Below are 16,767 nucleotides of genomic sequence, written 5' to 3' on the forward strand. Positions count from 1 at the left end.
GAAAGTCATTTTGTGTTAAGATAATAGGGCAATCTATTAGCTTTGTAAAGTCAGATATACAGTTCTTTTCCCAGGCTTGGGAAGTTCTCAGATATTATTTCTTTAAATAAATGGCCTGCTCCCTTCTCTCTTTGTTCTCCTTTCATAAGACCGATTATTCAAATATTCTTTTTTTTTAATTTTTATATTTATTTTTGAGACAGAGACAGAGCATGAGTGGGGGAGGGGCAGAGAGAGGGAGACACAGAATCTGAAACAGGCTCCAGGCTCTGAGATATAGCACAGGGCCTGATGTGGGGCTCGAACCCACAAACCATGAGATCATGGCCTCAGCCAAAGTCAGACGTTCAGCTGACTGAGCCACCCAGGCGCCCCATGAAATATTTGTTCTTTTGATGGAATCTTGTAGATCATGTAGGTTTTCTTTGCTCTTTCTCATTCTTTTTCTTTGTTCTCCTCTATTTGGGTTATTTCAAAATTCTTATCTTCTAACTCACTAATTCTCTCTTCCATTTACTCTACTCTTTGAAGATACTCTGTATTGTATATTTTTATTTCACTAATTGAGTTCTTCAGCTCCAGAATCTCTGTTTGGTTCTTTTTTTATGATTTCTATATCTTCAGAAAAAAAATCCCATTTGGTGATGTACTGTTTCAAGATTTCATTGAATTATCATTCTGAGTTTTCTTGTAGCTCATTGAGTTTCTTCAAAAATAGATATTTTGAATTCTTTATAAGCTAGATCATAAAACTCTGTGGCTTCAAGCTCAGCTTTGGAGAACTGTTATTTTCTTTTTGTGATGGTATATTTCATTGATTTTTCATGTATCTTACAGTTTTTCTACTTCAAATGCAAAAGAATTATAGAAGGCGGCTCCTTGAATCTTTGCTAGTTACCTTCTGACAGGGCATTCTATTCCATGCTGTTATTATCTGGGGTTTTATATTTGTATGGGTACACCTGCCCCACTCCTCTTGCCTCCTGTTGTAGCAGGATTCTTAAACTTTTATGTCTCTCTGGTTTTCACAAGTCACCAGGCTGGTTACTGGAATCCTCTTTGCTTTCCAGCAGGTGGCACTATAGCTCAAAGTTGTGGTTTCTCCCTTACCTGTTTTCTGAGCATGCTCTTTGTCTACCAAAACTCTCACTGCCACATATGGGAGCAGGCACAAGGAGTTAGCCACAGAGTAGGGGAAGGCGTGGGTTTAGCATTTGAGGTGTTGGAGTATCCACAGGCCCCACTGACCCCACTGGGAGATCCACTGGCATGGTACTACCAGAGGCTCGTAGGTGGGCTTTCTGCCCAGCATAGTCAGTGGGAACCATGTCTTATCTGCCTCATTTCCAGTCAGCACCCCCCACCCACCACCTGAGTTCCTGCTTCAGTCAGTATTCTGGGTGTTGCTGGAGAGAAGTGGGTTTCTCTAGCCATGACCAGCACAACTGGGGTCACCAGGCACTTACAACTATCCTTTTCCCTTGTAGGAGAGGTCACCACCACCCAATAAATCAATCCTGGGCAGGGTTGCCTTGGGGTGAGGGAGTGAGGGGGTGAGAGGGTCTGGTAAACTTTCTTTTATCAACACTTTGCTGTGATGAAACTCATATTGTTTCGCAGTACCTTTGGATGGCTGGATTTCTGCCAATTCTCTCTCTTGCCCAGGTCAGTACTCTTCTCATTTTGTCCTGACTGCAGCAAGAGGGATCTGGGTAGTTTTGCCTACTGCCCTGATTCTGCAGCCTATCTATACTAAGGTCTGTCTGCTTGTTTTTGAATGCACAGGTGCATGTGACTCCTCCCACATTCCTGGGCTTATGGTGCTAACACCCACAAAGGCACTTTTGTCTGTAGAGGGATGTCTTTTTTGTTGTTAAAAAGGGAGGATAAAAAGGGGAAATGGCTTAGGACACCACGATGCTGATGTCACTGATAAGGCTATTCCTTTTTGAATCTGGGTTTTCAGCCATTGCTATGATAAATATCAAGTACCTCATGAGAATCAATGTGCAACAGGAAATGAGAGTGGCTACGTCCAATCTGATTCCCAGGTGTAAGAAGATATGCAGTGCCCATTAGTAAGTAATTGTGGTTATTTAAGAATTAAATAAAATAGTATTTGGCTTGGAATTCATGTGTACCATTTTTTTCAACATCGTGAAGTTATTAAGACATAAATATTTATTAAGTTGTTTGGGCCTAGCCATTTTATAAATGGAACTGTTACATATTTCTTTGACCAACGAATAGCATAAAAAATTTACTAAGACTCCAAGAGCACCAGGAACTGAGAATAGAGCGTTGTGCTAAGAAATATTTAAGGGTCAAGCCCAGAAGTAGTATATATCACTTCCTTCTGTATTCCACTGGCCAGAATTTACTTAGATAGCTACATCTGAGAGCAAGGGAGGATGGAAAATGTAGTCTTGCCTTGTGCCCAGGAGAAAAGGAACACAATCTGATGAAAAACCAGTCATTCTCTACTGCAGAAATGAATGCAGAGGCACAGAAGTGTCCCACATCTATAGTCTGAGTGCCCTAAAAACTGATAGAGCATATATTCTCAGTAACTCAGCATCCCCATTCTCCTTTCCATTTGACAGTTCTTGGCATCCGCAAAGCACGCGCGCACACACACACACACACACACACACACAACATTGCTTCACTTAATTTCTCACAACCTCATGAGCTGGGCAGAACACGGACTATCTCCCATTCTGCAGATGAAGAAATAAATTGCAAACAACTGGATTCTTTTCAGTCATCCAGGTAGTGAGTGACAGAAGTCAGACCCAAATCCGAGTGTTATGCCACCTTAAGAGTTCTTTCCAGCACAGTCAACCGCCAGGCCAGTGAGAATTCACGGGACAGGTGGGGGCTTGTGTTTAAGGACAGGGCCATGATGTGTTTGGCAGGGGACTGGGATAAGCAGGAATGAGCAAGAGGATTGTCAGACAAGCAGCCCCTGTTCTACAAGCAGAAGATGGTAATAATTTGGGGGACATAAGAGACTGTCACCCAAAGTACGTATGTTCTTCAGCTCCTCCTACCCTGGGCAAGCTCATAGAAGGTGGCTAGCCTCACCCTCTCCCCAGCTTGGATTTGCTCAGGCTCTGCACAATTACAATGACAATTGATCAGGGAAAGGAGAGAGAACTGCCATGCAAATCTTATCTACCGGTTGAATTGCCTATGACTTGAGCAAATTTGTCTTGAGGACTTTTTTTCTAATGTAATTGAGTTATATTAGAAGCTATCTCTCTCTCTTTTTAAGCTCATCACCATAAATTGGGGGTGGGGGGTGGGGGGAGAAGGGAGGAGGCTGGCCAAGAGCAGGGAAAAGCCTTTCTGAGGTCTGAAATCTACCAGTGATAGCTCATAATGTGAATAATTTTCAGATAGTCTATATAAACATTTGTCTACCAGAGGCGGTTGCTCAGCCACTTAAATTCTCTTCTGCCCCTGTAAACAAGAGGTAAGAAGCCGGAAGCACTGAGCCTGAAGAAGTTGCAATCTATAGTTTTCTTTCTCTGAATGGTGGGCACGCAGTGAGAGATAAATGAACTATTGAAGATAGCCGAGAAGGAATTCTCTTGCATGGCCAATCTTTATGTTATTGTATTTTCTGTTCACATTTATTTTCTTCTTCAAGCTTCAAATGAAAGTCATTAGAAGCCGAGATTTCATCACTGAGGAGGTCAGAGGCCAATTGACTTTCTGGTATATTCCCTTTTTTTGGCAGTCAGCTAAAATACGCCAGTTTGGGGGCGTGTGCTAAGACATGATTTGAGACCAGGCTCCGGGAAGAAAACTGAGTTCCCTTGTGCTTATCAGTGATTTATTGCCACTTGAACCAGAACTAGCTTGCCTGCAAAACTATACTTACAGCCAGGCCATTGAGTCTGACAGGGCCAAAGCTAAAATTATTGATGAAAGACTAAGGACCACATGTGAGAAGTTTATTCTTTTGCTGTGATTTCTAGATGTGCATGCAAGTGGCTCACGCAGAACATTTACACCCTGCGGTTTTCTCTAGTCAAAGACACAAGCACTTGGGGCTGGCATGTGGAGGGCAGCACACAGAGTTCCTCGCTTTCGTTCCTGCCATTAGAGAGAAATCCTGCAGACATTTTCATTCTTGTAAGATGCCTTCACAAGCATTCAACGTGTGGTACCAATAGTCCACTCGGCTCATAAAGATTCTTGGAGCACCGGGGAAACAGCGTGGTCCTTGTCTCTGAACGTAGAAAAGAAACATCCTGACGTTTTCAGTGATTTGCTCGACCTCATTTAGCTGGGGAGAGGTGATCACAAACCAGACCAGAGTTTTCAAGGCCTGAGGAGAAGTTCCCACTGGCGCTCGAGCTTTGGCCTAACCTCGTCCCATTTCATTCCTCTGTCTACGTGTTCAGGAATCGAGACTGCTTGAGAACTAACATCTACCATTTGCCAGCGTGGTGCAAAATGCTTTGTATGCATTGCATCACTTAGGCCTCCAAGCAACACAGAGGGTGACAATGACAGCACTGGTCAGGGTGGGAAGTAGTTGCAAGAGAGGCAAATTTGAACTGTTTGACTTCAAAATCTGTACTCCAAACCAGCATAAAGAAGCTCTGCCTGCTTTATCAGGCTGAAACAGTAACTTTCAACTCCTTTTGCGGCTGTGACACCTTTTCTCCAAGAACAGAATTTTGGGAGGTCACTTAAAGGGATGTTAGGATTAAAAACTGTACTAATTAAGACAGAAGGCATTTAGATATCATCAATACTAGATTATTTCAGTGTTTCACGGATTCCAGTTAAGAGTCCCCACAGTTCCTATACTGTTCACCTGGCAAAGCTTCAGCCTTGGATCAGTCCCTGTTTGGACAGAACGGCTGTTGCCCTGACCAAGAGAACAAATTCACACGTACTCCAAAGAGCCCTGGACTTGCTTCGATGTTGCCTTGTTCTGCTGTCCCTTGTATCTCTGGAGTACATTATGCCCTGCACAACACGTAGCCACACAACAGATACAGCATGGTGTTCCCGCTGATGGTCATCACTGTTACAGGATATATTTTTAGTTATAACACAGCATCGTAGTATAACAAAGCGTTGATGACATTTGACAGCCTACCTAAGAATGTAGCGGTGTGCTGACGCAGACCAAATGAAAGCTGCTGGTCTGAGGTCCCCCAGACGTCACCCAGGTGAGTCCCTCTCCTTGTTCCATAGTGCAAACAACTCAGTGGAGTGCCCAACCACTTTCACTTTAAAGTGGCCCTCGTCGAGGCAGTGGTCGTGCCAAACAAATACAAAAAACCCAAGTTCAATATCTGAGTTTGCTTAGAGGAGAGGCGAGACATAGCTATGTATGACATAGACTGGGTCCTCCCTCCGTATATATATGGGCTTATGCTATGAGTATGTGTGGCCATGTGGTATGTTGTTCATACACCATGCTGGCATGTATTCTAGTGTGTTCTTTACATGTGACTTCTATCTATAGAACCATTTTGTCAGTTCCTGAAGAGAGTAAGATGCCTTCATTTCTTTGGCATCCTCCTTTCAGCCTTCATCCTAGCCGTGATTTACAGTTCAGTGATGATCCCTGTGAGTCCCGTGGTATTATTGAAGATTGAATAATGTCTCTTAAGGCAGCACAGCACAATGGGATGGTGAAGATGTAAAGACAATATGGCCCTTTAATTTATAGAACCTTGAAATTCTTGGGACCTGGATGGTTTTGTGATATTAGCGTTATTTAATGCCTCTAAGTTGCCATTTTTTTATCTGAAAAAAAAAAAATAGAAGACATAAAATCTACCTGGTAGTATCATCATTGGGATTGAGAGTCAGTTGTGATGGCTGTTAGTAGAGTGGTTCTCCAAAAGGATCGATTACTGAGCAGGTGAGAGAATGAATGAAGTGTGATGGGTTACACCAGCCAAAACTCACATGCGTTGCGTCATTCTCTGTTATGATCTCTTCCCAACTAGGTGAGTCTAAGCAAATCCCTGAAAACTGGGTGAACTGTTTTTGTTTAAATAAATCGAATTTTTAAAACTTTAGGATTTTTTCTTTCCTACATTTAGAAACAGGGACCATGCTGTTTCCCTGGGTCTTCAGGATCTTTATGAACCCAGTGGATTACTGGTAACACGTATTGAATTCCTTTGAAGGTACCCAGCACAACACCTGACTCCAATGCTCTCAATAAATGATAGCAATTCTATTATTGTAACCACACGGTGAAGCTATTCGTCGGGGACAACATCTCTGGACTTAGGGTGGTGACCAAAGACAATAAAAATGTTCACTGGGTGAAATATTCTGGGGAGAAGAAGCAAACAATCAGGATTATTTTTGTCTAAAGAAATTAGAAAGTACAGCTCTTGGTTAGTCAGCAACAGTCCTTAATCCCTTATGCATACCAAGGCTAGAATACAGAATATGAAAGAAATAAAGACCACGATGACTTCAGAACAGTTACCAAACAACATAAAATTCTCTTATTTTATAAAATATAATCTTTTATATATATTATGTATTACATGCATTTTATAATATATGTTACTCCTATGTATAATATATATGTAATGCTTATATATGAATAATATACTATACTATAATACTATAATATAGATACATAATATATTACTACGTATACTACTATAATGTATTACTGTCTATTACATATATATAATACTTCTATGAGATTAGGCAGCGCAAGACAAGTGGCTATTTATTTAATAAATATTTACTGAGCCCCTACTATGTCTCCGGGCTATGCTATATGGCTGAGATCCAATGATGAGCAAGGCATACCTGGTCACTGACCTCACTGAGCCCAGAGTCAATTACAGGATAGAGAGAAATAAACAGAGATTTTCTGTTTAGGACAATCCATGCTAGGCTAGGGGTAGGGTAGAATATTGCAGAAGCACATAGGAGACATATCTAACCTACTGGAAGGTGGGAAGGTGGAGGGGATAGGGCAGACTTCTCAGGGGAGAATGATCTCTAGATTGCAGCCTGATGAGTATATAGCAGTTACCCAGATCACAAAAGATGGAAGCATGTTCTAGGATATTGGAACGGCATATTTGGAGGACCAGAGATAAGGGACCCAACAAAAGGACATTTGAGAAAATAAAAGATACTCAGTAGGTGAAAATATGACCACAAAAACCCTACACATGAATGTTTACAGTAGTTGTATTCATAATCACCAAAACTAAAAAGGAGACTGGATAAACACACTGTGGTACATCTATACATGGTATATTATGTGGCAATAAAAGAAATGAAGTAACAAGCCATAAAAAGGCCTGGAGGAACCTTAAATTCATAATACTAAGCGAAGGAAACCACATAGCATACGATCTAACTATGTGACATTCTGAAAAAGGCAAAGATATGGGGATAGAAAAGATCATTGGTTGCCAGGAACTGAAGGGAAGGGAAGGATTAAATGGGGGGATTCAGGCCAATGCATCTATCCTGTGTAATAATTTAATGGTGGATACATGTCTTTGTACATTTGCCAAAACTCATAGAATATACAACACAAAGAGTGGACCCTAATATAAACTGTGGGCTTTAATTAATAATAATGTATGAAAATTGGTTCACCAGTTATAAAAGTGAACTACACTAATGCGCATGTTAATAACAAGAGAAGCTGTGTTGGGGATAGTAGTTGGGAGTGTCTGGGAACTCTCGGTACATTCTGCTCCGTTTTTCTGTAAACCTGAAATTGCTCTAAAAATTAAGGTCTGTTAGTGAAAAAGAAATTCGGTGTAGCTGACTCATTGAGGACCAGATACAGTGTGTTTGCCGGATGAAGAGGGCGGGGAATCATGTCTGGGGAAGAGATTGCAGATAGAGGCACTTTTTGGATCATGAAGGGTCTGTCATTAGACTTGACCTGAAAAGCACCAGAAACCATTAGGTAGAGCAGTGATGGAATCAGATCTGTCTTTTAAGAGGACAACTCGGACTGCAGTAAAGAGGAGAGTGCATTTAAGAGGAGGAAGGAGGCCAGGCAGGGAGGCCAGGTGCTATTATGGTCATCAGTGAGGGATCCAAGTGGCCTACGCTGGAACCGGGGCAGAAAGGACACAGTGCAGGGGAGGGAATAAGAGATGTGTCACCTGGAGTCAACTTATCTGTTGGATGGCTGGGTATAGGAAGAGAGAAAGAAGATTTTGAGCAGGTTGTTGTAAGCGTATTTAAAATCGATCAAAACAACGCATGTAAAGTGTAAAAAGCATGTTTGCCAAAGTGGCTTCTAGAAAGGAAGAAAATGCAATCAAGTTCTTCAATGGGCCATTTTTCCTCCCTGTGGCTAACTGCCCACTCAGTTGGTCTTGGGGTGCTTTTTAGCAGCTGTACAAGGGCCTTTTCAGAAGCTATGGAAATCACTGGTAATTATTCTTCTAGTTTTCCATGAAATTTGAAGTATTTTTGATAGATGTCAACCAAGTGTTGAACAGGTCTTATGGCATTAAAAGATAAGAAAAAGCACTCAGAGCTTCTTCGGAGCATTTATTTGGCCTAACGCTCCTAGCTTTGAAAAAACTGTGGCTATTGAACAAAATGTTAGTAGTTAAATGTGAGGAAGAGAAATGAGGGATCCATGCTCACTTATCTGTAAAAGAAAATAGCACATGTTGGTGCCTTAATCATAAAAATAATGTATACACAAAGTAGGAAAATGGAAAATATGGAAAAACAAGGAAGAAAATACAGCTATTCATAGTTGTCACTCTTCAGAAATAGATGTTGCAGTACTTAGCTTTTCAGGGTTTTTTTCTACGCACACATGCCTTTACAAAAATTGTTTTTGAGGGGCACCTGGGTGGCACAGTCAGTTAAGCATCTGACTGTTGATCCCAGCTCAGGTCATGAAGTCTCAGTTCGTGAGTTTGAGCCCTAAATCAAGGCTGTGCAGTGATGCTTGGGTTTGTCTCTCCTTCTCCCTCCCCCTCCCCAACTTGTGAGTGCTCTCTCTCTCTTTCTCTCTCTCTTTCTCTCAAAATAAATAAATAAAAACTTAGGGGTACCTGGGTGTCTCAATCAGTTAAACTTCCGACCTCAGCCCAGGTCATGATCTTGCGGTTCACAAATTCAAGCCCCACATCAGGCTCTGTGTGGACAGCTCCGAGCCTGGAGCCTGCTTCCGATTCTGTGTCTCCCTCTCTCTCTGCTCCCTCCCCCACTAGTACTCTCTCTGTCTCTCTGTCTCTCTCTCTCTCTCTCTCTCTCTCTCAAAAATAAATAAAACATTTTTTAAAAACCTTAAAAATACATAAAGAAAATAAAAATTAAGAAACAAATAATTTGAGATTATAATGCGCTCACTGGTTTGTCGTGTTCTGTTTTTTACCTGCACAACTGAGTTTTTAGGGTAGATTGAAACTACAATACAAAGACCCCAAAACATGATGGCTCCATCAAGATATAAGCTTTCTGCTGTCTCATAGATAAATGCAGAGGTGGACAGGGGTTCCTGGGGTCCCCAGGGAGCTCTGCCACTGAGGCTGCCCAGCGACCCAGTCTTGCTCTCTTGTGCCACATCTCCCAGGGCGTCGCTCTAATCCAGGTGGGGGAAGCAGGCCTGGTAGCCACCCATCACATTCCAGCCAAAGGGAAGGAGAAACAGATCAGATGGAAAGCAAACAGCTTCCTCTTTTAAGCATGGGCCCCGATAGTGGCTTACTTCTTTTCTGCCCACGTGTCATTTGCCAAAATTCAACCACGTGGCTACACTTAGTTATAAGGGAGGGTGGGAAAAGTGGGTCACCCATTGGCCAGCCATATATCTTGCAAAACCATAGCATGGGAGAGCTTTTACTAAGTGCAAGGAGGACTGAACACTGAGGACAGTGCCAGCCTCTGTCTCGAGTCCCCCAGTTACTCATCTGTGCCTTCCTAAACATACGTAGAACATACCCACTCCTGCCCTCAAGGACTGTCTAAAGGAGCCACCCAGTTACTAAATCCAATTCACAGTTTAAGATTTCCAGGTGACATCAAATCGTCTCCATCAGGGTTGAAGTTTCCCGGATCTGAAGACCTGCAAACGAACAGGTATGATTTCTGGTACCTTCCACATACTTACTGTCCAACAGTGGAGTCAAACAGGAGAGCCTCAGTAAAAACTCCTATTTTGGAAAAAAAAGGTGAATGGGAGACGGGACTGCTGTGGTCCTAGAGAAAGATGACGTCTCACTGGGAAGGATCTGTGACAAGTCTGCCAGAGCCAACGAAGAAAATTCCTTGGTCTGTAGACACCGGTTCTCCCGTCTGGGAGAAAGTCTTTTGTCCACTGACCTCTCAGAGACTGCTTGCCCACTAAGTTCTGTGGCCACGGCTACAGTGAGTGTAGAAGAACGTGCTTTCCTTGGGGACGCACGACTTTCCCGGGGGTTGCTTTAGGGATCAGAAAATTACAAGCTTTTGCAGGCCAGGTCTGTGGTTTCTTTGATCACAAAGTACTTTCAAAATTCTTAGCAGTTTTCTGGACTACTTGGCTACCAGTCATTCCCATAAACATGCAAGGATAACCAGAAGTCTTTTCTGCATAAATCTTAAGTTTGTGAACACTCATTTGTTTGCCCATCTATTGATGAGCTGCCTGGACTATTTCTCTCTAATTCAGTTGCAACTTGGAGGCCGTCTGAAATAACAGGCTCAGATGAGAAGACGATGTGCCTGATTCTGTATTTGCCTGTGGTTGCCTCCTATGGTTCCGTTAGCAGGCCCCGGAGAAGGGTCATAGACACAGTTATTCTCTCTTTCTGTTTGTGGCACTGAAGCAGTCCAGTTTCCCAGCTCCACGAGGTCCAAAGTACTGGAATGCCAGTCAGGTCAGACGGTGGTCCCAGGCGCGGGGGACATCCTTGTCCAACCTGGATTTCCTTTCATCTCCAGTGGCAAACTGACATATTCTTGCCCAACGTCATCTCTGCCTTTCTCATTGCCTACTGAAAGCCGCAAGGGACAGCCAACGGAAATCAACATTCCGATTTTGTCTCACTGTTTCCCCCAGAGCTCCAAGCCTGGGAAGCATGTAAATCTGCCTTCAAAGTCATCAACAGGGACCAGTTTTACCAAATGTTCTGCTGTGATTTCATAAAGGTCACCAGCTTCTCAGCTGGCAATATCTGTTTCCTCACTGCCGATCCCAGGATTGTTAAAGGATCGATCTTAAGCACAATAAATTTTAACACAATTGTTAAAAGACCACACGCTTGTTGCAGTGATAGAGTTTAGGTTTTTGTTACTCCTGCAGGATACTATTTCTGATGCCAACTTACCTTTTGTTATGATTCAGACTACGCTACTGTTACAAACGACCCCAAAATGTAGCATTGCAAAACAGATTGAGAACATCTTTATTAAGCAGTTTTTATATACATCTCTGGATGATTTACTTAAAAGAGATATACTTAGAAATGGAAATGTTATGTGTGAACACTTTAAAGGACTGACTAACCGCCTTCTGGAAAGATTGTGGGAGTTTGTAATTCCAGCTGGAGTATGTAAATCTGCCTCCCCACCTAATCTCCAATATTTAAATATCTTTATATTTTAAAAATCTTCCCCAAATTAATACATTCTTGCCTCTAGAAGGGATTTTTTAAAAATTTGTTTTAATGTTCACCTATTTTGGGGAGAGAGAGAGAGAGAGAGAGAGAGAGAATGAGCAGGGGAGGGGCAGAGAGAGAAGGAGACACAGAGTCCGAAGCAGGCTCCAGGCTCTGAGCTGTCAGCACAGAACCTGGCGCGGGGCTTGAACTCACGGACCATGAGATCATGACTTGAGCCAAAGTCAGACGCTTAACTGACTGAGCCACCCAGGCGCCCCTAGAAGAGATTTTCACTGCAAGAAATGAAATCACAAACTGCATTGCTGACTGCCTATAACAGTACTTTCTCTGAAAGACCAAAGCAAACAGGGTGATTTTTAAAGGGCTCTTCTTATTCGAAGGAAAAGTGTGGGGAGGAGAGAAGAGTCAGGTTGGAGAATCTTAAATAAATTTTATGTTGTATGTGATGGTGTGTAACGCTTGTTTTCTGATCTAAGAAATAAATGCAGTCTCACCATGAGAAATTGGGGGGGGGAACAAAAATACGAAGAAAATGAGAAATCACTCCTAATTACACCCCAATAGAAAATCACCTTTTAATGGTTTATTGTCTATTCTTCTTCCTAAGGATTCATACTCACATTCACATTCATATTATTTACAAACTTTCTTGATACATATATCCTTTCAAATCCTTTCTCACTGAAATACATATTTATACATTTTCCCATGATATTAGACATCCTTCAGAAATCTTTCAGTGACTACAGTATATGGTTATAAGATAACAGAAGCTAGTATGTATTAAGTACTTACTAAAACAGCAGCAATTGAATCCAATCACTTGAAAAACAATATAAAAACAATTTAATCTCGCCATCAGCAACAAGGTTATACTCCTCCCCGTCGCAGTCTCAGTTATTGTTCCCCTCTCTTCATCCCTCCCTACAGAGTAGCAGTTCTCAACCAGGGGCCAATTTTGCCCCCTAGGGGACATTTGGCGACGTCTGGAGACATTTTTTGGTGATAACAATTGTGGAGGTGCCTCTGACATCTAGGTTGTAGCGGCTGGGGAGGCTGCGAAAACATCTAATGATTCATAGGATAGCCCCTCACGTGAAAGAACTATCAGCTCCAAAAGGTCAGTAGTGTAGGGGTTGAGAATCCGTGCTGTGGAGTCTAAACCTTAACTGTGTGATTTTTTTTTTTTTTTTTTTTTTTTTTTTAAATGCCTTGACTTCAGGTTTGGTCAATGTGACTTGCTTTAGCCCAAAAGAATTACAATGCAACCTCGCCTTACGAGTTTTTACGTTTCCCTCTTGGGCCTTTTCTATCACCATGTGAAGTACATGCATGTCTATGCCAGTAGGATAAGCACGAAGGGTGAGTGACCAGAGGACCAGGGCCAGATGCAAGGAGGTGTACAGGAACCCAGGCCAGCCCTGCCTCCGTGGGGCCAACTCCAGCCAACACCCATGGGAGCTATGAAAATTAATGAGTGATGGTTTAAGCCACTGAGTTTGGGGGCAGTGTTTTATGTAGCAATAGTTAAGTAATACATTAGATGAAAAACCGAATTGCCCCAGGTCACAGAATTAGCAAGCAAAGAGCTACATTTCAGATCTAGTTGACTGTTAAAGCCTATACCTCACTTGACGCTATATTATTTTTCTAATACAGTCATTTATGTAGGGGCGCCTGGGTGGCGTAGCCAGTTAAGCGTCCGACTTCAGCTCAGGTCATGATCTCGTGGTCTGTGAGTTCGAGCCCCGTGTCAGGCTCTGTGCTGACAGCTCAGAGCCTGGACCCTTTTTTTGATTCTGTATCTCCCACTCTCTCTGCCCTTCCCCCACTCATGCCCTGTCTCTCTCACTCTCAAAAGTGAATAAATGTTAAAAAAATTTTTTAAATAAAAAAAATACCATCATTTATGTAATCACTCTTCTGTTGGATAACTAAGTTACTTTCTGTGTTTTGCGATTGTAAATAACAACTTTTTGGTGACCATATTTTTTACCTTCCATTGTGATTTCTCTGGGATACAATTTCTCTGTCAAAGGATATGGATTTTTTTTAGCAACTTTTTCTTAATGTTTATTTATTTATTTATTTATTTATTTATTTATTTATTTATTGTGAGAGAGCGCATATGTGCGTGCACACACACGCGTGAGCAGGGGAGGGGCAGAGAGCCCGATATGGGGCTCGATCCCACAAACTGCAAGATCATGACCCAAGCAGCAATCAAGAGCTGGATGCTCAACCGACTGAGCCACCCAGGTGCCCCAGGATGTGGACTTTTTAAGGAACTTGATGCGTTTTGACTGTGCAATTTTTAAAACATATTTGAATCATCCAAGTAACTCTCTTAATTTTAAAAGATCTTAGTAATCGAATCAATATATACATGTATGAAATCATCACATTTGTATACCTTAAGCTTACATATGTTCTATGTCAATAATATCTCAATAAAGCTGGAAAAAAAGTAAAATGAACCTCCCCAATTCTATTAAGAATTTAAATAATACATCATAGCTAATATTGTAATTTTAGACAAAATATACAATCATAAGAAATTACTTAGACAATATTTATAAAATTTAAAAGTTTACAGTTCTATTAAAGGTAACCATGCAATTTCATGCAAAATGCAATATATCTGTGAATCTAAATTATATTATGTATCACTTGTTGCACCTTTGAAGTCAGATATAAGTTTCTTCTTATAACTGGAAAAATGCAACCCTCTTCTATGAGAATTTATTTTGAGGAGCCATTTTTAACAGTGAATCAGAACTAAAATTAAAAACAAAAAACAAAAAAAAACAGTCTAAACGAGGCACTCCCTGAAGGTGAAGTTAGCACCAGCTGGATGGCAACAGAGGGGTTAAAGCGGACTAGAGGCTAATGCTTTTCAGTGATCCTGTGTCTAATAAAATGTGTGTCAAACAAAGGCATGTGAATAATGTACCTCTGCCACTGTAACTCTCGGTAAAAAATATAGATAGATGTAAATGGCTCCCTAATGCCAGCATGTGACCCCAGCGCCTGAGGCAGGATTTATTACTGTTTATTTTCACTTAGCCTAATGACTTTAGCCCTAGAACATCAGTGGCAAACCCTTCCTCCCAACGGGGGGTGGTCAGCTAAAAAGCAAGGCAAAGATAGACTGTCCAGGTCTCCCTACAAAGGGAGGGTGGAGGAGGCTGAACCAGAAGATCAGAGGCAGGGAACCTAATGGACGTTCTTTGACACTGGGACTAGAAACTCCAGCTCGAATGTCGCCTTTGGAACGGGGGGGGGGGGGGGGGGGGGGGGGGGGGGGAGGGGGGGGGCGCTGAACCAAGCTCAGCCCATCAGCCTAGTGGGCCTCGCCTTGCTGCCTTGCCTGAGGCTCCGCCACTGCCCTGCGCGGGACGCCAGAGAGCAGCGAGGTCTCACCGGGCCCCTAATCACCAAACCGCCAGCGCTTGGGGATTAAGGCTTTGACCGTGCCGACTCGGAAGTAATTGTGTTTTAATTAATTTGTTTTACAGCTGAAGGCTGATGGGACCTTGGAGCACGCACTGGGGGCTTGGAGTGTCAGCTTACCTAAGGTTCCACCTGCCACTGCCTCTCCTGTCCTCTCCGGTCCCTTCTTCCAGCCTCTTCTTCTCCCTCTGCAGGGGTGACTGCTGCAGTCCCCACCCTGGTGACCAGGTCGTGGAGGGGGGTGGATTTGGAGGGAAGAGAAGCCCCCTTTTGACCCTTGGTCTCCACACGGAGCAAGCACAGGGAGGGGGAAGAGGAGGTTGACTTGCCCCATTGTCATTTTGTCTTTGGCCCCTGTGTGGGAGGTTCCCGGGACTCAACCACCGTCTTGTCTTCCTTACCACGTTATTCCTAATGTAGTATCTTCAGTGGTCAGAGGGGTCTCGTCTGAATGCTGTCCTCTGACTGGTGGCTGCCACCTCTCCCTGTCTGTCCCAGCAGTGATGGGGCTGTCTGTTCACTCGTTCTCTATTCCTCCAACCCTACAGCCCTGCAGAGAAGTCATTCATTTCAAGTATTAGTATCTTGGAGCGGCTCACTCGGTTAAGGTTAAGAGTCAGACTCTTGATCTGGGCTCAGGTCTGGGCTCTGACAGCACAGAGCCTACTTGGGATCCTCTCTCTCTCCCTCTCTCTCTGCCTCTCCCCACCTCAAAACAAATAAATAGATATAATTTTAAAAAAAGAAACAGATTTGGGGAGAAAAAAACCAAAGAACAATAATAAGGGACTGATCATCTGACTTCCACATTCAAGTTCAGTGTGATGTGAAAACTGGGGCCTTCTCCAGACCTTGACGTCCAGAGTTCGGAAACAACCAGACTAACGAAGAAGGGGAGTTTTTTGATATGAGAAGAGAGTATGGCCTCTGAGCTATCCGGAGAGCATTGGGATAACTAACGTGTAGACTACCAAGGACTGTGTCTAATTCATCTTTTTAAAAATACCAGGGTCAGGGGCGCCTGGGTGGCGCAGTCGGTTGAGCGTCCGACTTCAGCCAGGTCACGATCTCGCGGTCCGTGAGTTCGAGCCCCGCGTCGGGCTCTGGGCTGATGGCTCAGAGCCTGGAGCCTGTTTCCGATTCTGTGTCTCCCTCTCTCTCTGCCCCTCCCCGTTCATGCTCTGTCTCTCTCTGTCCCAAAAATAAATAAACGTTGAAAAAAAAATAAAAATACCAGGGTCATTTGGCACATATCTGGCACAGAAGAGATTCTCAGTAAAACATTTACTCTGTTCCACAGAGAAGAGAGGGTGGTTGCTTGTCTTTAGGCTGGCTACTGAAGCCTGGGACAGCTAGACACCCTCCAGAGGCTACCTTTCGGGTCCTCTCCTTACCTTTAGTCATCATTTTTACCCCTGGCCAGAGATAAGACTTGAAAGGGAGATAAAGAGTCCTAGGATCTAGGAGAATATGTTGACCAGATTCCTCCATCCGCCCTCTTTCCCTCCCTCCCTCCCTCTCTTCTTCCCTTCCTCCTTTTCCTGCCTCCCTCCCCTCCTCCCTTTCCTTCTTTCTTTCCTTGTTTCCTTCCCCTGTTAAATATTCTTCGGACAGCTCCTAGTTCCTGGTCACTGTGCTACCCATACCCACAAAAATGAAAAAGAGCCAGTCATTGTAGTAGTGGGGGGAACAAACAGGTACATAAATAACT

The 16,767-nt window shown here is 43.0% G+C and overlaps 1 long non-coding RNA gene across 1 annotated transcript; it reads left to right on the forward strand.

The window, feature by feature from the left end:
- The first annotated feature begins 307 nt into the window (after nt 1–307).
- LOC123597977 lies at nt 308–15,755 on the forward strand. The gene is made up of 3 exons (XR_006712341.1): nt 308–1,665; nt 1,967–2,078; nt 15,122–15,755. It is a non-coding gene; the product is annotated as an uncharacterized LOC123597977 (long non-coding RNA).
- Nucleotides 15,756–16,767: the final 1,012 nt, after the last annotated feature.

Source organism: Leopardus geoffroyi, chromosome A1 (genome assembly GCF_018350155.1).
Source record: "Leopardus geoffroyi isolate Oge1 chromosome A1, O.geoffroyi_Oge1_pat1.0, whole genome shotgun sequence".
In the NCBI taxonomy this organism is placed as follows: Eukaryota; Metazoa; Chordata; class Mammalia; order Carnivora; family Felidae; genus Leopardus; species Leopardus geoffroyi.